The sequence below is a fragment of the Acinonyx jubatus genome, chromosome A1, assembly GCF_027475565.1.
Source record: "Acinonyx jubatus isolate Ajub_Pintada_27869175 chromosome A1, VMU_Ajub_asm_v1.0, whole genome shotgun sequence".
NCBI lineage: Eukaryota > Metazoa > Chordata > Mammalia > Carnivora > Felidae > Acinonyx > Acinonyx jubatus.
In genome coordinates this window covers 168,138,347-168,160,440 of record NC_069380.1, presented here as the reverse complement: position 1 = coordinate 168,160,440, position 22,094 = coordinate 168,138,347, and the positions used below count along the sequence as shown (strand labels likewise).

Sequence of the window (22,094 nt, the reverse complement as noted above, 5' to 3'; positions counted from 1 at the left end):
ACCCTTTCCTTAAAGTGATAACTTCATCTTGAGGGGATTGATGGTCTTAAATTGGGTTGATATGTGGCTTAGGCAAGTGTTTTGAGTCTCTCCTTTAATAAGTGTATCCAGTATTACTCGAGTACTAATACAAATTACCGGGCAACTAATATCAAATTAATTACTGAGCATGGCAATAAAAACTATTTCTCTGTTCCTTAGAAATGATTGGATTAAAGATGTGATTGGTTCAGGTCTAAAACTTGTTTCTTAAAAGGAGACAAAAAGGCGTCTGTGTGTGTGTGTGTGCACTTCTAATGTAAAAAACAATAACATGTCACGATTTCACATCCACATCAATGAAGAAAAGATGAGTTGGTAAAAGGATAGCTGGGTAGCCAGCCAGTTGAGGAGAAGGAACAATAATAGCCCCACCTCACAGCTCACCCCCCACGTAAATTCCAGCTGCAATGTATCATATTTTTTCTTTATTTTTAAAAAGATTGAATATTGGGAGAAAACAATAGGTGATTATTTTTCCAATAATATTGGTAAACTTTCTAAAAGTGACAGTAAAGTCAAAAACCATGTAGGGAAAGACATCAATATGACCACAAAAAATTTAATTTTTCTAGATGCAAATAAAAAAGGAGAAACATAGTAACCAAAATTAAAAGAAAAATCACAAACTGGACAAAATTACATTTTAACATTATCAAGACAATTTGTCACTTTATTGTAAAAAAGAGCACTTAGCACGAGTAAAGGAAATTCAATAGAAATTTAAGCGAAGAACATGACAAGGCAAGTCGTAAAAAAAATACAAATGGATAATAGTTATATGAAAAAAAAGTCTGCCCTTTAGTAATTGAAGAAAGGAAAATTTAATAACTATCTTACCCCTATTTAAATGACAGTGTTTAAAAGGGAAAATGTACATTGTCATGCAATGTGAAAAGAAAGTAGCTGTCATTCATTTCTGGAGTGGCATGAAACATAACAGCTTTTTCCTGGAGGGCTGCTTGGCAATATGTATTAAAAAGCCATGAAAACAATCATCTCTTTTGTTTCCTAACTCTTAGGAAACAAATATAAGGTGTATACATTTACTTATGCACATATTTATGACATAATTGCTCATAACAGGAAAAATTGGATAAAACAGGATACTAAATACCAAGTAATTATTATCCATTACTTATTAATTAAAATGATTCATCTATATGATCCTTTAAGCAAAATATATTTACTGAGCACCCATCCTGGTTATAGTTACTGTACTAAGCAATGAAGTTAAAATGATAAATAGGTCAAAGTCCTTGCGTTGTTAGAACTCACATTCTAGTTAGGCGATAAATAATGAATAAATATGTCAAATAATGAAACAAACATATAATGCAATGTCAATGACATGTATTATATATATTTAATAAAATCGAGCAAGTGATAGAGGCAGCATTTTTAGATTGTTTGGTCAAGGACATCCTCTTTGAGGTAATGATCTTTAAACAGACGTAAATGAAGTGAAGGAATGAACCATGTGTGAATATTTGGAAGAAAGATTTTCAAGGCAGGATGAAGTCTAAAGTGCTGATGACGAGCTAGGTAGGTAGTCAACGTGCAAGGGCTCACTGAGAGCTGAAAGGGTAGGGGACAGATTTGGCAGGACTTTGTTGGAGATGGACAAGAACTTAGATCTTTTAAGAGCATAATGAGGCGACCTTAATATTTTAGAAGGACAAACCCGAGTTCTGGATGGGGCAAATGTGGAAGCCTCCTCTACTAGCAGACCACTGAAAGCAGTGTAGTGCCCTCTAATCTATGGTTTCACTTTCCCAGGTTTCAGTTTCCTGTGCTTTTCAGTTTCCAACAGGAAACTGCAGGCTGGAAGCAGATGATTCTCCTTCACAAGGATAGTCAGAAGACCAATAGTTGCCTAATGCTACGTCACAATGCCTGTGTCATTTATCTCACTTTCTATCATGTAGGCATTTTATTATCTTGCATCCTCACAAGAAGAAGAAGAAGGATGAGTACTGGACAGTAAGATATTTTGAGAGAGAGAGAAAGAGAGAGACTATATTCACAAAATTTTATTATAGTTTATCATTATAATTGTTCTATTATTATTCATTACTGTGCCTAATTTATAAATTAAACTTTATCATAGATATGTATGTATAGTAAAAAATAGCATATATGGGGTTTGGTACTATCTGCAGTTTCAGGCATCCACTGGTGGATTGAGCTCAGAGTCTCTCATGAAATTGCTGTCAAAACGCCAGTTTGAGGTACAGTTATTTAGACTTAACTGGGCTTGACTGGGACTAGAGGATTCACTTCCAAAATATCTCACTCAGCTAACTGTGGAAAGAATGCCTCTTTTTTTGCTGGTTTGCTGTCAGGAGGTCTAAATTACTTGCCACATGGAGCTCTCCATAGAAGTCTTGGAGTGTCCTTCTAATGTGACAGTTGGCTTTGAGAGAGAGCAAGGAGGATTCTACACTGTCTTTATGACCTAACCCCACTTCATCACTTCTGTCACATTCTAATCTCTAGGAGTAAGTCACTAAACCCACCCCACACTGAAGTGGAAGGAATTTGGCTCCATCTTCTGGAGAAAGGATTACCTAATAGTTTGTGTTCATATTTTTAAGTAACTACAATTAAACTGTTACATAATAATGATTTATAGAGGCATACAAATTTACTAATCAGGAAAAATTCCACAAAATTATGGTGTTTATTTACTTAATTTGGGTGGGGAAGGAGAAGGAGAGAGAGAGAGAGAGAGAGAGAGAGAGAGAGCGCGATGTGGGGCTGTATCCTGCATCCCTGGGATCATGACCTGAGCCGAAATCAAGAGTCAGATGCTCAACCAACTGAGCCATCCAGTTGTCCCCCAAAATAGATTTGAAGGATTTGTTTGCTTTGAAAAGAATCACATGATAGAAATATTTATAATCATGAAATAGTTTCTTAAATATTTTTAAAAGTCTAGCCATTCAGTTAAAGTTGAAATAAAAATGAAGAGTAGCATTCTTTTTGATCGCCGAGTAATAGTCCATTGTGTATATACACATCTTCTTTATCCATTCATCAGTCATGGACATTTGGACTCTTTCCATAATTTGGCTAAATGCTGCTATAAACATTTAAAAGAATGAAATCTTGCCATTTGCAAGAATGTGGTTGGAAGTAGAATGTATTATGTTAAGGGAAATAAGTCAGTCAGAGAAAGACAAACGTGTGGTTTCGCTCACATGTGGAATTTAAAAAACCAAACAGATGAACATGGGGAAGGGAAGGAAAAATAAGATAAAAACAGAGAGGGAGGCAAACCGTAAAAGACTCTTAGATACAGAGAACAAACAGAGGACTGCTGGAGGAGCCAGCTAAATGGGTAATGGGTGTTAAGGAGGGCACGTGGGATGAGTACTGGGTGTAATATGTAAGTGATGAATAACTAAATTCTACTCCTGAAACCACTAAAAATAATAATAAAGAAATGAAGAATAACAGATTATTTTGACAGTTTTCCAAGAACTGGCACAAAATATATTACCTGCTCAATGAAAGTACAAAAAAAGCAGGTCATTCATTTATATCAATATTTTACTCAGAGACTCTTACAATGAATGAATTTAGCTCCCAGAATAAAATGAAAATCATCTATGCAGGAATGCACCCAGCAATATTTATTAAGCACTAATATATGCAAGTCACTGTATTAGGTACTAAGATGCAGCTATATATTTTCTCAAGGATGGAATTTGAAGATATTGAAAATATTTATTTCTCATGCATATAGGGACCAAGAAAAAGTTTTCCAAATAAATTTTAATATGTAATAAGCCACGTCCTCCTATACTTGCTTCTTTTTTATAATTTTCTTGGCTAATCTGCCATTTAGTCTTCCAAATGAACTTTAAAAAAACATTTAATTCTTCACTCTCATTCTTCTAAACACACACAGACACACACATTTTGGGATTCAAAGTGTACTCACAAAATTTTTATGGTTAACTTTAAGATGCTAGATTTTTTTCATATTCTTGAAATATTTCCTTCAGTGATTCAACGATTTCATTTGCTTAGGTCTATATTTATGCCAATCAATGTTCTGTTTCAAAAACATATATTTCTATTTGTTGAGATCCAACATTTAGTTTACAATCTGCTTTGAGAATCTTACTGAATTCCTCCACCCCACAATAGTGTAACATCTTTATTTTACACTTCTTTATGAAAACAGAAGCATCCCTACTCCTTTCTTGCACTTCAATACTTTAACTTGGATTACAGAAGCTATAAACAAATCTCTTTCAAAATTTTTTTTGTGATTTCATTTTGTGGCCAAGGGAAAGTTTATTGTTTAGGTATATCTGGTTTCAGAGCTCAACATCAGTTTTTTCCAGTCACAACTTCTGCATTTTTGAGTTCTTAACTTTGATTAATGTTTGGGTGATGTGTTCTTTGAGTGGTTTGAGTAGTTTAATCTTAAAGTGGAGGAGGAGGAAGGGAAGAATTTGTGGAATCTCCCTTATATAAACATGTCCTTTAGTTGTCTTCCCTATAGAATTCATGAGTGGCTACTTTTTTTTCCTGAATGCTCTGCAGAATCAACTGATTTTTATATTTGAAGAAGAATTTTTATCCAACCTTTTATTTTTTGTGAGTAATGTGTTTAGTAGTTTGTATTTTTAATGCTTTTAATATTTTTCCTAGATCTCATGAAATACAAAAAACCCCCATCAAATTGCAGTTTTTCCATATTTATTTTATTTTGAATATGGTAAGCACTTTTTTTTTTCTTATTTCACCCATCTTCCCATTTATCTCCCCTCTGGTAACCATCAGTTTGTTCTCTATATTTAAGAGTCTGTTTTTTTGTTTGTCCCTTTTTCCCTTGTTCATTTGTTTCTTAAATTCTACATATGAGTGAAATGACATGATGTTTGCCTTTCTCTGACTGACTTATTTCACTTGCATTGTATACACTAGACCCGTCCATGTTATTGCAAATGGCAAGATCTCATTCTTTTTTATGGCTGAGTAATATTCCCGTGTGTGTGTGTGTGTGTGTGTGTGTGTGTGTGTGTGTATCTTTATCCATTCATCTGTTCATGGACACTTGGGCTGCTTCCCTATCTTGACTATTCTATATAATGCTGCTATAAACATGTAGTGCATATATCTTTTCAAATTGGTATTTTCATATTCTTTGGGTAAATACACACTAGTGGAATTACTGGATCATATTGTAGTATTATGTTTAATTTTTTGAGAAACCTCTATACTGTTTTCCACAGTGACTGCACCTAGTTTGCATTCCCACCGACAGTGCAAGGACTTTCCTTTTTCTCCCCATCTTTGCCAACGCTAGTTGTTTTTTTGTGTTCTTGAGTTTAGCCATTCTGACAGGTATGAGGTGATATCTCATTGTGGTTTTGATTTGCATTTCCCTGGTGATGAGTGACGCTGAGCATCTTTTCAAGTGTCTGTTGGTCATGTGGATGTCTTCTTTGGAGAAATGTCTGTTCATATCTTTTGCTGATTTTTAATTGCATTATTTTTTCAGTGGTGAGTTGTTTAAGTTCTTTATGTATTTCAGATACTAATCTTTTATTGGCTATGTCATTTACAAATGTCTTCTCCCATGTAGTAGATTTTCTTTTAGTTTTGTTGATTGTTTCTTTTACTGTGCAGAAACTTATTTTGATGAAGTCCCAATAGTTTCTTTTTGCTTTTATTTCCTTTGTCTCATATCAAGAAATATGTTGCTATGGCAGGAATGTGGTAAGCATTCTTAATTTGCTATCTCAACTATATTTTTCATCAAAAGATTTTTCCCTGCTATACTTTATTATAATTTATATCTTTGTTCTCTGTTTTTAGAACACATTCTATGTGGGCTGGGACTCTACGATCTGCTTTCTAAGATGTGTCTTTTACAGTATTTCTCAGTTTTACTTTTATTCTTACCCTCAACTTACTGATCTATTAGGAGGATTGTGTTTCAGAGAAGCCTGGGATCTGATACTGTAATTTCTTAAACTTTATCATTTTTTAGAATTAATTAAAAATTTTTTTTTACATTTATTTATTTTTGAGAGACAGAGAGAGACAGGTGGGGGAGGGACAGAGATAGGAGACACAGAATCCAAGCAGGCTCCAGGCTCTGAGCTGTCAGCACAGAGCCCGATGAAGGGCTGGAACTCACCAACTGTGAGATCATGACCTGAGCCGAAGTCAGCCGCTTAATTGACTGAGCCACCCAGGCGCCTCTATAATTAATTTTTTAAAAAGTCTTTATTTATTATTTTTCAAGCAGTTTTAGATTCATGCCAAAATTAAGAGGAAGGTACAGAGATTCCATATACTCCCTGTCCTCAACACATGCAAAGCCTACCCGATTATCAACATCCTCAACTGGAGTAGTAATTTGTTACAGTTGGCAAACTTGGACTGACACATCATAATCATCCAAAAGTCTGTGGTTTATGTTAAAGTTCACTGTTGGTGTTGTATATTCTATGGGTTTGGACCAATATTTTCTGTTTTAAATATCAAAATGTACTAAAAAATCAAAAAACGTATTTGGTGCTTATTATGAACAGAAATAAATCAGGATTGATGTACTTCAAGTTTACATCAGTTACATTCTCTTTTGAAGTTTTTGATTTTTTAATTTTTTAAAATTTTTATGAAGTTTTAATTTTTTTAGGCAGTTATTTCACCAGGACAATACCTGCACATTAGCTTTGAGTTTAATCAGAATTGCTCTTCCATATAGTGAACCACCTGTGAACATTTGCAGAATATTTGAAGTTCCTCATCCATTGGTAGGTGGGAATCTTATAAGGATTCAAATTAATTTTATTGTATCCTATCTTTAAAAATTAATCATTCTTTTGCATTTAAATTCGCCCTCTTGTGCTTAGTACATACAAAACACCCTGGATGCTTTGTTTACCCACTATCCGAAATAAAGAGGACATTAGCAGGTTTAGATTTTCTATGTAAAAGGCGCTTAGGAACAACAGTTTGACTAGAAGACATAACCTTCTAACGTACCCTTATACAGCAATCATGCTGTTTTTATTTACTTTATTTTTTTCATGTAGATGGGGGACATTGGGCCAGATTTGGGAGGAGGCAGATAAATGTTGAGGAGACCCAAAAGCACTGCCAAGCCTCTTCTCACTGCAGCTACTGGCTGCATATCCAGCATACAGTATTTAAAACGAATCATTACCATGTGCTTTATCATTGTATTTTAAAGCTAACAAAAGTCTTTCACGCATCATTGCATCTATTCGTTGGAAACTAAACACAAACGTGGTGAAGGAGGGGAAAAGAATGTGGAATTGCATTTATAGGTCCTGATTGGCTAAGCCCTGGTCAGCAGCTAAAAGAGCATACTTCCGGCTCTAAAAGTAAATTCCACAGCGTCCTTAGCAACTAGTCTCGATCCCCAGCGACCCCGAGCACCACGGTGAGTCCCGCTTCTGATGACTTGAGAACTAAAGTTGCCACGTCCACCATGAGGGCAGCCGGGAACCCCATAAAGACTCCAAAATGGGAGCGCGGAGCGTCGTTCTAAGATATCATAGCTCTGGCTGTAGGAAACAGCCTCTGCTACTCGCGCCCCTAGCCCAGGCTCACCATCCCCGCCTGCCTAAGAATCTAAGCAGTACCGGGGAAACTCCCTCGAGGGCAGGAAGGGTGAAGGTGGGGAGTCAGCCACCGGGCCTTTTGACAGGGAAATGGCTTTTTTTTTTTTTTTTTGGCTGGGAGACTAAAGGAGATGTGGTAAGTTCCCCTGGTATCAATGGGAAAACTCATAGGGTATTTTCTCTGGACTGGGTTTGGGTGTCCAGGCAACCCTTAATTCAGAACTCTCCTTGCGTTGTTGGAGAGTCTTCAAGTCTTTGTATAGTTGGTGAAATTACACTCACCTCCCATTTTTTGTATCCAGACTCTTGAACTTCAAAAGAGAAAGTTTAAAAGTTTGGAGAAGAGTGTAGATGTGTGTGTTGCGGGGGTGGGGGGGGAGGGGGGTGCGTACCTTGAGGATGTGAAATAAAAAGATTCTTAAAACGCAATTTATCTTGGGAAAAAAGGTATAAGCTATTGATTAGGAAAAAAATCTGTGTGTGTGTGGTGGGGGGGTAAAGTGATGGTAGGATCCCTTTACCTTATCTCAACAATATATTTGAATGGATTCTATCTTTTTGACGGTCTTTGATCAATTTATCTTTTGATCTTTAAGGTTATAGTCTAAATCTTGCATTCTTTAAATCAAATAACCTACCCAAAGACTCGATATAATTTTAACATTGTCTAGTTCTCAGAAATTGTCTTTTAAAGTGTACTTTTCCAACATTGTTTTCATTGGGTCTTAAAAAACTACACTAGGGCTTAAGGTTAATTTTTTTTTTTTTTAAATCTGTGCCAAGTTGCAGGTGAACTGCCAAGCACGCAGGCAGCTTGCTGGAGCCATTGTAGGAGCTGAAACATATCTCTCCAATGTGTAAAGACTTTTTGTTTTGCTGCCCCACATAAATCTTTAGATTCAAGGTGAGTACCAGATTTTTGTTTCAGTAAGAACTATTCTGTATGCTGTCTTCTTATGGAACATCTGATTCATTATTAGGATCATTCATTAGCATGATAGACTTGGTAAGTGTTTTTCTCTTCAAGTTCATTGTCTATCCAGAGCTTCTGGTAAAGTGCATGGTCACAAGTGCTTAGTAAACAGTTTAGTGTTATCAGTTAGAATTTTCCAAAATGTGTCCTGCATGTGACTCTAGGTGATAGTATCCTAAAGGTTCCTCCTGGTCAAATGTAAAAATTATACATTGTACTGCTGCTCAGGGAAATTTGCAGTGCACAGGAACATATTAACCACTCCTAGAGGTCTTAGGATATGCAAACCTATTTAATTTTGTTTAGTGTAGTATTTCCCAAACTTCACAACAAAAAGCTTTTAGGACATAACTACATCCCAAGAATCTGTATTTCACAAAACATATTTGAGAATTACTATTCAAACCTAAACAGTGTACTCTTTATTTTTGCTTATATTTCCATCAAAACAATTAGATTAGTTTTTTATTAAAATTTTTTAACGTTTATTCATTTTTTTGAGAGACAGAGACAGAGCGTGAGTGGGGGAGGGGCAGAGAGAGAGAGAAATAGACACAGAATCTGAAGCAGGCTCCAGGCTCTGAGCTGTCAGCACAGAGCTCGATGTGGGGCTCCAACCCATGAACTGTGAGATCATGACTTGAGCTGAAGTTGGACATTTAACTAACTGAGCCACCCAGGTGCCTTCGATTAGTTTTTAAAATATAAAACTATCTCTATTTGGAGATGTCATGATGGTGTATGTAGAAAATGCTAAAGAATCGACTAAAAATCTATTAGATCTAATAAAAAAGTTCAGCAGTGTTGCAGCATATAAGATCAATATACAAGAATCACATGTAAGAGAATGAAGTTGAAATCCTATCTCACACTACATGCAGAAATTAACTCAAATGAACCTAAATGTAAGAGTTAAAACTGTAAAACTCTTAGGAAAAAAAAGGCATAAATCTGATTTAGGGAATGGTTTCCTAGATATGGCAACTAAAACATACAATCAAAGAAAAACAGACCCCAAGGATTTCATCAAAATTATAAACCTTAGTGCTTCAAAGGGCACCATCAACAAAGTGAAAACACAACCCATAGAATGGGAGAAAAATTTTTGGAAATCATACATTGATATGACTTGTATTGATGTGATTTGTATGTATGTATGCATGATTGATATGATTTATGTCTAGAAGATATAAAAATAATCACAACTCAATAATAGAAGACAACCCAATTAAAAATGGGCAAAGGATCTGAATAGACATTTCTTTATAGGGGACACACAAATGGCTAGTAAGCACATGAAAAATGCTCAATATCATAAGCCATCAGGAAAATTCAAATAAAACCTCTTCATACCCTTTTGAATATTTGTAATTAAAAAAGTGTTGGGGTGGCTGGCTGGTTCAGTTGGATGAGCATGTGACTCTTGATCACATGCTCAAGCATGTGTTCTATACTCATGCTCAACATGAGTTCTAGCCCCACATTGGGTGTAGTAGAGATTAGATTACTTAAATAAATAATTTAAATAAAAATAAAAAGACAAATGTTGGTGAGTATGTGGAGAAATTGGAGCCCTTATACATTGCTAGTGACAATGTGAAATAGTGCAGCTGCTTTGGAAAACAATCTGGCAGTTCCTCAAAATGGTTAAACATAGAGTTACCATGTGATCCAGTAATTTCGCTCCTTGTAAATACTCAAGAGAATTGGAAATACCTGTGCACACATAAGTTTGTACATGATGTTAATGGCATAATTAGGACTGATCCCATTCAGATCTTGGATTCTTGGATCTCTGTCAGCAAGTCCATGGTTAAGACAAGTTTATACTTACATTTATAGAATATAAAATTTCATAGCCACGTGTGTTATCACTAATGTTACATTGTGTGTGTGCATACGGAGGTTTGGGTGGAACAAATACTGAAATCATTACTTTTTACAAGAATCCCAGGAGAGGATATAGAGCAGTTGTTGAGAAGAATAAATTTTACAGTTTTCTTCTAGCGCAGATTGCCTAGATTGCATGTAATGACTTCATGCACCTGATATGAAGTGGTTATTCAGCTCTTATGTCACTCAAATACTTTTTAGGCTTTTCAGACTTTGTTTGCTTGGTGATGCATGCACAAATTGTGTATATCCTTCATATACTGTGGACATTGGGCTTTTCTATTACTGCCAAGTTCACCCTATAACATTAGTACCCTAGGAACAGCCAACCAGTGCTTAGGGTCCTTAAAAACCTGTGGTCTTCCTTTCCCCAGCCATGGTTAAATTTCTTCCAGAAGGTAGCAACAGTACAGAATCTTTCATCAGGTTCAGAACTAAGGTTTTCATCAGATATCACCTTAGGAAATTCATCAATGTAACTTTTAGAAATCTTTTCATGAAGGTATTCAGATATTTTATACCATGAAGCTGTTTACATTTCTATAGTCAATCTTCTGAATATTGGTACTCATGTTCAGTGTTCATTTTTTCACAGTCAATTCTATCCTGTTTATTGAACCACAAATCAGTCATTTCCCCTGTTTGGAAAGTTTAGCATCATTTTATATGTTTTATATACTCATCAGTCACTTGCTTTTACTCTTCATAGCCCTGGTTATTTTTTTTTTTTTTTTGGCTCTCTCAATCCAAAATTTGTCTTTTTTTCAGGGATTTTATTCCATTATTTCTTTGATTTCTGTTTCTTCTCTAATGATTCTTTTGCTCATTCAAGAATGACCTAAAGATTTTGATTTATGCTTGTTTTAAGTTTCTAAAAGAACAATTAAAGACTACCATATTTATGAAACTGCCATTTCATAGTTTGGCGCTGAAAGAATTCTATTGTGTTAAGTACTTTCAGTTTTTAAGTATTCTGCTCATTAGATAAAGATACTTACATTATTTGAATTCAGGGCCAAAATAAAGAGTCATGTTAAGAGACAGAGAGATGGAAAACATATTTTACTCATATTTAAATTGAAAATTTGACTATTCTCTATATCTTGTCATATATTTATAGAATGTCATATTGACAAAATATTTTTCTTGGGCATTTTTTGTCCTCCTAAAATAATCTGGAGTCCTATTATGGACTTCAGCATTTTGAAATGTGATAATGTTGGTTTGTAGACCTGTCTTTTTCTCCAGATTATAATTTCTTGAGGAAGAGATTATATTGTAATTAATTTCAGACACAGGAAGCTCAAACATCATTAGCACTTTTATTTTTGTGAAAACTGAATCAAATTCCCTAAATGTAACCACTGACAATGAATAATATATTGTTTGATAGTGCTAAATATAAAATGGTCAAAAACATTCTTTTATTTCTAGTTTATATGTAAGTGTGTGTGTGTGTGTGTGTGTGTGTGTGTGTGTGTGTGTATAGTTTTATTTCATTTTATATGTCGAATGTTGCAAATGAATAAAAAGTACTGGCACACAACATAAACCCAATAAAAAAGTTCATGGACAATTGCATCCATTTTTGCAACTTCTTCCCAGACCATTAATCACATTAGTAGTTTGTACTGAAGCCAATCCACTTCCTATGGTGAATATCAACCTAAACAAAGAGGAAAACTGAGGCAAGCTTGAATGATCAGAAATCGAATTTATTCAGGGATAGCACAGGAATTGCAATTTGGGAAACACAAACTATAGCAAACTACAGGCAGATTTGTTGAAGGTTTGGGGTGGGCTATATTTATGGGAAAGGAGTGCAAAGAAGGGGGAGGTCCAGCCAGAGTCTAAGCAGTAAGTTCATTGGCTTGAGGATGGGGGAAGATTCATGGTGGATGTTCAGTGGTGGGAAAGTAAGTCCCCATATTCTGAAAGTCAGGCATTTCGATAGTTGGTCTCTTTATTTCATGACTTTCATTTTCCTAAGGGTGCATGAGTGAGATTCTCCATTCCATATCCTCTGGTTCCATTTCTGATTGAAATCCTTTCACAATGAGTGAAAGATATGTAAGATATTTAAGTCAGAAGAAGACTTTATCACTTAAGTATCAGATCATTGCAATTTTCCTGAATAAATGAGTGAATAGGTGATTGATGGGTGATGAATGAAAGTAGTACCTGTTTAAATTTTAATATTTTTTAGTTCATTTTCCTCATTGTCCAAAGGTTTGTAAATCATCTGTAAATACTTTAAACACTTCAGTTTTCAGTATTTTGAATACTCCTATTTCATATTAATTATGAATAATTATTTTACTTGCTACTACAAAGTTAAAATAGATGTACTAGTTATGAATCATAGTCAATGGACTTATGTATTGCAAGAAATATTTCTGCACTTTAAACTGACTATTTATACTCCAAGCTTCTGTTCTGCTTGACTGGTTAGATATTCAGTCTTGGTTTTGATTAGTCTTGCCCCTGCCCTGGGGTTATACAAAGGTCCTTGATACTTATGTATCTCTAAAACATTGGAGGTCACCATGGGGCATTGGGGCAGTTGTCACGTCTATATGGTCCTCTGTATTTTGGCATACCTTCTGGGCCATAATGAGACTGGGAGAAGATTTTATGCCTCTGCTATGATGGGGGGTTCAATCTCACAAGATGCAATACACAAACATTTCTTCCATGGTAGTGTCACCTCCAGGCGATATTGCTACAAGAAAGGAGATGACTCTGAATGACCTCTGTTACCTTCCAGTCTCAGGAAACATCTCTCTCCACAATCCCCAAAGCTTTTTTCCTCCCTACAGGGGTGTCATCTCTTCAATGGGTTTAATTTTTTGTTTTTGCTTTTTAAAGATGGGATAGAGCCAGAGAGTAAAGGCAGTTTTAGCTTTCTGCTTTGGAGAAATTCAGGCAAGGAAGAGCACCTGAGTATATATGACTCCACAGAATAGAGAAGTACAAACCAAAAGGGAGAGTTCTTAAAATAAATAAAGCCATCATACTTAAGAGGCATCCATGAGACTCAATCACTCATACTTCTCTTTTATAAACTGGACATTTTTAATCTTTTAATCATTTCCAAAAGGTGACATGGTTTTTATATCTCCTCACTTATCCCCTCATGCCACTTGGTAAAATAGATCACTTGGTTGTCTTTTAATGTAAGTATAGGAGCCCAGATGGATGAGATAATTCAGTTGCCATCATGTTTTGCACAAAATGTTTGTAATTAAGATTTATAACTGATGCACATAATTTAATTTTGCAATGGCAAATAAAAAATAGCTATTTAAAAAACACAGTTGATATCAATATAATCCATATACTCAAACTTTATGCTCCAGCAATCTTAAGAGTCCCTACCCTGAGTTTGGATTTTATTGTAGGCAGTAGGGCTATACTAAAAGCTCTTAAACAGGATAGGGGGTCTAGGGGAAGAAGAAAAGGCTCAGATGATGTATATTTGGAAAAGTTACTCTGGCAGTCATCTAAAAGATGAGGCCAGAGGAAAAGAGATCAGAAGGAGACTGGAAGATAAGGAGTTATGGTATTAGTCCAGGACAAAGATAATGGCATCCTGACCTGGGAGAATGGCAGAACGCATTAGAAGGAGGCTTAATAGGGGTGCCTAGGTGGCGGAGGCTGTTAAGTGGCTGACTTTGGCTCAGGTCATGATCTCACGGTTCATGGGTTCAAGTTCTGTATCAGGGTCTGTGCTGAAAGCTTGGAGCCTGCTTTGGATTCTGTGTCTCCCTCTCTCTCTGCCCCTCTCCCACTTGTGTTCTATCTCTATCTCTCTCAAAAATGAATAAACATTAAAAATTACTCTTTTTAAATAAAAAATAAGGAGGCTTGATTAACAGATATCCTCTGAAGATGGGAATCAAAAAAAAATCAATTTTTTATCTGGTTTGAGCCATTGTCATTTTTACTTCTGTTTTATATCAATAAATTTAATTCTAATACCATATATTCTCCTACAATCTTATTTTTATTGAAGTAAAAATTGCATATAGTGAAATGCATGAATGTTCATTGTACAATTCAATGAGTATTCTGGGTATCTATTTCTAGAAACAACCATTTTAAAACTTAGTGACAAATAATTTTTTAAAAATCAACTGGAGTTGATTATACACAGTTGGGTAATTCTCATTATGGGTCTTTCCTTTGATTTCAGTTAGATGTCAGGTGAGGCTCTAGTCATCCAAAGGCTTGGCTGGGTTGGACATCCAAATGGCTCATTGCATGGCTGGCAGTTGCTGCTTGCTGACAGCCTGGCTGGGTGCTCAGCCGGAGCTGTTAACCAGAGCTCTTGTTGGTGACTTTCCATATGACTTTTGGCCTCCCGGCACAGTGACTGGACTGTGAGAGAACATGCTTAGGAGACCTACTGGGAAACAGCAAGGCTTTTTTATGGTCTAGCTTCATTGTCCCAAAGTGTTACTTCTGCTACATCTGGTTAGTCTAGCAAGTAACAAAGTTAGGCCCAGATTCATGGAGAGAGTAAATTAGACTCCATCTTTTGTGAGGGAGATACAAGGCCACACTGCAGAACAACATAGAGTATGGAAGATACCATTGCTATACCATTTTTAACAACGTGGTCAGCTACAGTGAGCTTTGATACATATTTACACTCATGTCAGCACCTCCAATATATAACATTTCCATCTGTACCTTCCATTCAATCTCCAGCCCCACATTCCATCCTCCCACAGATCATCACCACGTAATGGCTTTGCTTGTTCTTAAACTTCATATATTTGGAATCATACAGTATGTACACTTTTTTGTTTGGCTTCTTTCACTCAATTTTTGGAGCACGTGACATTAGTTTGCTTGTTAGTACTGAGAAGAATCCTGTAGGTTTTTATATGCAATGTTTTTATTATAATTTAGTTCTAAGTATTTTGAAATTCCTTTGTTATTTCTTCTTTGATTCAGAGGTGACTTAAAATTGAGTTTCCTTTTTCTTACTATATAGAGGGCTAATTTATCTTTTTATTATAATTTTCTGACTTATTCATGTTTTGATGCCAGGAAATATAATCTACTTATGTAGATTAACTACTTTTTGTAATTTATTAAGACTCACTTTCTAGGTTAGAATATGATCAATTTTTAGAAATTGTATTCGTGTGCTTGGACAGAACGCCATGTTCTTTAGTGATGGAATACAGAATTCAATTTGGTTTGTTTGGTCCATTATATTAATTATATTGTTTAAATCTTCTGTACCTTAGCTGATTTTATTTCTCGTTGTTGACTACTTGACATATTAGTAGTTAGGAAAGTGTGGCTCAAACTACTTGCTCTTAATTTATTTTCTCAGAGCCACACTGCTTACGTCTTTCTCCACCTGGCATAGACCAGGTAACAATAGCCCTTCAGTTCCCCAGTAGCTTAGCTCAGGGTTTTTCCTCTATAATTTCTTGGATTTCAAATGTCTTAGTGCTGCAAAGTTGTTTTTAAAGACAGGTAGCTAAAGCCTGTGTTAATTAGTCAACTTTATTAAAGGAATTGAATCCCACATCACTATTTTTTTATACTGTTTATTCCAAAATCTTTTTTTTATTGGACGTAATCTACTTTTTTTTGTATGTGTAGATTCTTCTGAGATTTTTAATGTATTTTTCAAATAAAAATACTGCCCCTTTCCCCCCATATTTATACTCCTTTTTTCTTTTTCTTATACAGTATTTTTGTTGGCTAGGACTGCCTATAAAATGTTGAATTAAGTAGTAAGTACATACTACTTTTATTGTTCTTGGCTTATTGTTCTTTTTTATTGTTCTTGGCTTTTCAGATAAAGCTTCTAAAATTTTGTTGTTAATTATGTTTCTTTTAGTTTTTCTTAGGTAGTTTAAATTAAAGAATACTGACATCCCTTGCTTGCAGGGTTTTTTTTTTTTTTTTTTTTTTATATAATCATGAATGGAAACTGGATTTAATTGAATTAATCTTTGGTGTATATAAAAATACTTACTACTTTTTTGTCTTAAATCCATCAATGTTATGGTCTGTGATAATAGATTTTTATAATATTAAATCATCCTTGCTCTTCTAGACTAATTCATCTCAGTTATAATGGATTATTTTTTATTGGTATTGCTGGACTTGGTTTCCTTGTTCTTTTTTTTTTTTTGGAAGTTTTGCAGCTATGTTAATAGGTGAGATTTTCCTATTAAATCATTTTCCCGTACTGACCCAAATCCTGTTACCTTTAATGGTCTAGAAATTTATCTCTTTTGTATAGAATCTCCTAAGATTGGTGAAACTAAATAGGCATAAAAATAATAATAAAACTATGGAAAACCTTACAAAGGTATTCTGGGGAGAAATAATAAGAATAGAAGAAAATGATAAGTAAATTTAAATAATTGTATTAGCAATTAAAATTTTTAATGTTTATTTATTTTTGAGAGACAGACAGATAGAGTGCAAGCAGGGGAGGGGCAGAGAGAGAGGGAGAGAGAGAATCCAAAACAGGCTCCAGGCTCTGCACTGTCAGCACAGAGCCCAACGCTCTGCTTGAACCCATGAACTGTGAGATCATGACCTGAGCCAAAGTCAGCTGCTTAACCGACTGAGCCACCCAGGTGCCCCTGTATTAGCAATTTTAAAAGTAGTTTTTAAGTGTTCTGTTTATTCTTTTGGTTATCATAATGTTAGATATTATGTCTGTTTTGAGGTTGATTAAATGATTAGAGAAAATCTTATATTTCATATTTGTCTATATGTCCTCGTGACTTTTTAATTAAATGCTGAGAAGAAATCAATTAAATCTATGTAAGTTTGAATCAAAGCTTTAAAATGTGATATTATAAAAAAAACTTCAATCATGCAGAAAAGTTGGGAGATTAGTAAATGAATCCTCATTTACTTTTAGCTCAGATTTAATAATTATCAGTTAAGTTCATACATTGTGATGTGTTAGTTATATAACATTTTTATGCCTAACGTGTTTATTACTTAATGCATTTATATGATTAGTTAGAAGAATATTATACAAAGAACAAATAGTAAGTAATGAATATTACTCTTCACTTGGATAGTAATGACCCCTTAACAGGAGATACTACTCTAATCCCTATTCATAGATGAGGAAACTAAGATAGTTTAATTAATTTGCGGTTAAGTAATTTGCGCAGTGACGGAGTTGTAATCTGTGCTGGAGCCAGAATTTAAAGCAAGCTGTTGATTCCTGCACATGCATGGTTCCCTGCTACACCACATAGGAGTGAGAGATGGAGACCTCACAGAAGTAAGGTGATAAGGCAAGGGAGGAGTGTCATGATAAATGAAAAAAGAAGACACTTATTTCTAGAAGGGGTGGTAGGCAGAGTCAGTTACTATAGAGGGATCAGGTGAGATCAGTACTGAAAAACGCTTAGTGGGATTGTTCCCTTGGAAATCATTGTCAGCCTTGGGAAGATTATCTCAGTGCCAGGACAACAGAAACTACGTTCCAGATACTGCATTTTCTGCACTGCAATAAATTCAAGGGTAAATATAACTTAATATAAAAATCATATCTGATATAAGCTAAAGGTAAAATCACACTTTTTGCCTGCTTCAGACAAATATACAAGGTAAATCTGTGGAATTTACTTAAATTATTGGAAACCATCCCTGGAAAGTGGTAGAGAAAATATGAGTTATTGTAGCCCATCCTCTATGGTGGAGAGCTGTCTAAATGAAGAAAATTAGAGCAAGTGAAGAGGTCTGTCTAAGAAGTAGTTGCTGTCAAAAATGATTTTTTTTTTCATTTCAGTATTTGAAGGAAGTCTTTATTTAAAAATTCAATCTTAAAGATCATTTTTATTCACTTAAGATTTTGTTTTCATTTCAATCCACAAATTCAGTCAGCACCATGTGTTTGGGTACTATAGAGAATACAAGGATATTTAAATTTTGAAGATCTATTTAACTTATAATAAAAAGCCTATTTAAAATTTACATCATGTTTTGCTGATTCAGGGCAAAATGGCTATTTCTTGACAATGATGTAAAAGTAAAATGATCCAATTTAACAAGGCCATTCTAATCTCTTTGCATTTAATTATTGCGATTTCCCAGCAGTGTAAAAGAAATGTGTCTTGTATTTGATAGCAGAAAAAGAAAAATTTTTGTTCTCATATTTTCTGTTCTTGTTTTAAGGTGGTCTGGTGTTAATAAAGAGCATGATGTATGCCTCTATCTGTCCCTTTTCATTCAATTCACCAGTCAACATCCCTGCATGTAACTGTCCTGAGAAGGAATAAAATGGTACAAACGATTCCCCTAGTAGGTTCTAGTAAATGGTTCAACAAAACCCTTCATCAAATAGTGTGTTAGAACCTGGGTGTGTTGTCCCTAGTAGTGGTTAGTACGCGTAACTCTAGTTATATTAATATAATGCAAAAAGGCCCAACTGTACACACAATAATAGTAACAACAACAACAACTCCTTGTTGATAGCTTCAGGTTTGGGATTCTACTGAGAATTTGATGAAGAATATTCTTATGAAAAAACTAAAAATTTTGTTACAGTTGATACCATTTTTGGATTTTCTATTTTGAGATATTTTTGGGGGGAGGGGAGTTTTCCTTGTTTATTTACCCCATTGAGGATTTAATCCTAACATCACAATGGGAAAAATTTTTGAAGGTATTCATCATTTCTTTTCAGAAACTTGAGTTTATTTGGTTGTTTTAGTCAAAAGCAATCCTAACTAATAAAATACACTGGGGAGTCATGTCTCTCTTCTACATGTTTAAACATTTTTTTTAACATTTATTCATTTTTGAGAGTGAGAGAGACGGAGTGTGAGTGGAGGAGGGGCAGAGAGAGTGAGAGATACAGAATCAGAAGCAGGCTGCAGGCTCTGAGCTGTCAGCACAGAGCCCGACGCGGGGCCTGAGCTCACAAACCACGAGATCATGACCTGAGCTGAAGTCTGATGCTCAACCGACTGAGCCACCCAAGTGCCCCCATATGTCTCTCTTCTATATCACAATGCTATTCAAATAGTATTTGAATAACAAACTAGTGTTGATTAAGCCCTGGCACTGTTACTCTCAAGATAGGTAGATACTCCCAACATAAGTCAGAAATAGAGAGTAAGAATATAGAAACTTCTCTAGCAATTTGACATTTTCAACCCATCCAATCTGGGAGACCCAACTCATCAACTGTATTTTAGAACTTGCATGTTGAGCAGACAGCTCAAACACTTACCACTAGTACCAGCAGATGTGTGGGATCAATGATTAAGAGAGAATTTCTAAAGCAGTCTCCAACTTCTTGAAATCTCAAAAAAATATGACTAACTGTAGTCAATCCTGTGAAGTATATCACAAGATGGCTAAGAGCTCTAGGTCAGTATGCTTAACACATGCAAACAAAGATCAGTTTGCTTTCAGTTTCCCTTCAGTTATTTTTCTTCTTAAGTGGCCTGTATTTTTTCCTTTCTATTAATTTGGAATTAAATTTTTAAAATGAATTTATCTTAGAGTATGACTGACTCAAATTTGTGTTTCTAAACTCTATTTCTGAAATATGTGATGTTTTATGAATGATGGGTTTCTTTTTGTCTTAAAGACTGCCTTTAGTGGGGTTCCTGGGTGGCTCAGTCTGTTGTGTGTCCTACTTTGGCTCAGGTCATAATCTCATGGTTCGTGGGTTTGAGTCTGGCCTAGAGCCTGCTTTGGATTCTGTGTGTCTCTCTCTGCTCCTCCCCTGCTCATGCTCTGTCTCTCTCTCTCTCAAAAAGAAAATAAACATTAAAAAAATTAAAAAAAGAGAATTTGTCTTAGTGTAATTAAACATCTTCATATTTTTACATGACTCACAATAGATACTTGCCAAATATAATACCAACATAGTGAATTTCCAACATTTGTTGCTACATTTATCTAATTGTTTTGAATATCCCTATGTCTTTATTATTGTTGTTCAGTGCTTGTGTGCACTTTATCACGCATCATTAATAATTGTTTGTAGCTATTTTATGGAGTTCCTTTTAAGGTGGAAGTATCCAATGTGGAGACAATGTGCTGTTGTTAACTTTAAAAAATTAAACTCCTAAGTATATTAGTCCTGTTTAGGAATAACTTGTATTTTAAAGTTAGGGCCACTCTAAATGACATCCCTATATATAGCCCCGTATGGCTGCTGACTTAAAAATACATTTGTAGCGTGCCTGAGTGGCTCAGTCTGTTAAGGATCTGACTCTTGGTTTTGGCTCAGGTCATGATCTCATGGTTTATGAGATGGAGTCCCACTTGGGGCTCTGCACTGACAGCATGGAGCCTGCTTGCAATTCTCTCTGTCCCTCTCTCTATGCCCTTTCCCCTGCTCACACTCTCTCTTTCTCTCTCAAAATAAATAAATAAACTTAAAAATACATTTGATTTACACTCTAATGGATATAGATTCTTAGAAGCAGAACTTGCTACAACCAATAGCAATAGGTAATAATGTTGTGTGTTTATAATCCATTTTGTGCTGGATATTTTCCCATTGCTCTTCCAGATCCACTTTCTACCCTTCTTCACTCTGCCTTACACCTTCTCTGGCTTCTAGTTTGGCTTAGCTAATGGGAAGCACAGGTGGGTGATTGGAGTGGAGGACAGGACAGTGAGATCAAAGTTCCTATTCTCCAGGATCCCTCTTAGCAGGCAGCCTCAGATTGGTTGCATGTCTAGACCAAAGGCCAATGTTTTCTATTAAGCACCACTCTCCAAAGCTATTCTTTCTGGGTCCCTCTTCTTCTCAGTTCTGACAGTGGTGTGTCACCCCCTTCTTCAGACCCCGAGAATGGCACCATCTTGGGTTTTATTTTATTTATGTTTTTTATTTCAATAACTCTACATATGTCTTTTGAGTCTCTTTATTCATTTACTCCATTTGAGTCTGCCATCTGCTTCCTGCCAGAACCTTGACTAATATAATGATCAGTTTTAAAAATTAGCTAGCTTAAAAATGAAGTGCAAAACAATTCAATGTAAAACTTGACTACCTATTTCATTACTTCATTTGCTATTTAAATGCTCTACCAAACAAAAATAGTATGTTCTAATTTGGGTCATACACTCATAAAATGTATTCAGATGTACTTAAAAAGGAAAATACATCTGGATTTGAGAGCAAGCAGGGAAAACATAATCTAAATGCTAAAAAAAAGACAGAGGACAGAAAAATTTGCAAGTAATTTTAAGAAATAGAAAGCATAGTGATCTAATAATGATCACAAGCCTGTACAGAAAGCTTCCTATATGCCATGCTCAATTCTAAGCAATCTACATTTATGCACCTGTTTATTTCCTACAGCAACCCTGTAAGGAGGTAGTATTCCCATTGTACAAGTGCAGAAACTGAGGCACAGAGCAGTAAAGTAAATCAGTTTGATTTTATCCTCTGAACTATGATGCCATGATCTTCCAATGGTTTTGCTGACAAAACAGCTGAAGTATAATGAAAGCTAAATATTATATGAAAGAATAAGTTTTAAATAGTAACATAATAGAAAGCACATGGGTTTTCAATTCAAAGTTGGGTTTGATTCCTG

At 35.2% G+C, this 22,094-nt stretch overlaps 1 protein-coding gene across 8 annotated transcripts in view; it reads left to right on the top strand.

Annotated features, from left to right (window-relative positions):
* Positions 1-2,989: 2,989 nt before the first annotated feature.
* Positions 2,990-22,094, top strand: part of TMEM232 (transmembrane protein 232) — a 206,212-nt gene continuing 187,107 nt past the window's right edge. For 6 of the 8 annotated variants that reach the window (XR_008300028.1, XM_053225600.1, XM_053225622.1 and 3 more), the window contains exons 1-2: positions 2,990-7,477; positions 8,442-8,562. The gene's annotated coding sequence lies outside the window, so the exon portion shown is untranslated. The remainder of the gene's footprint in view (positions 7,478-8,441; positions 8,563-22,094) is intronic. The other 2 variants (XM_053225633.1, XM_053225577.1) reach the window with 1 other exon arrangement.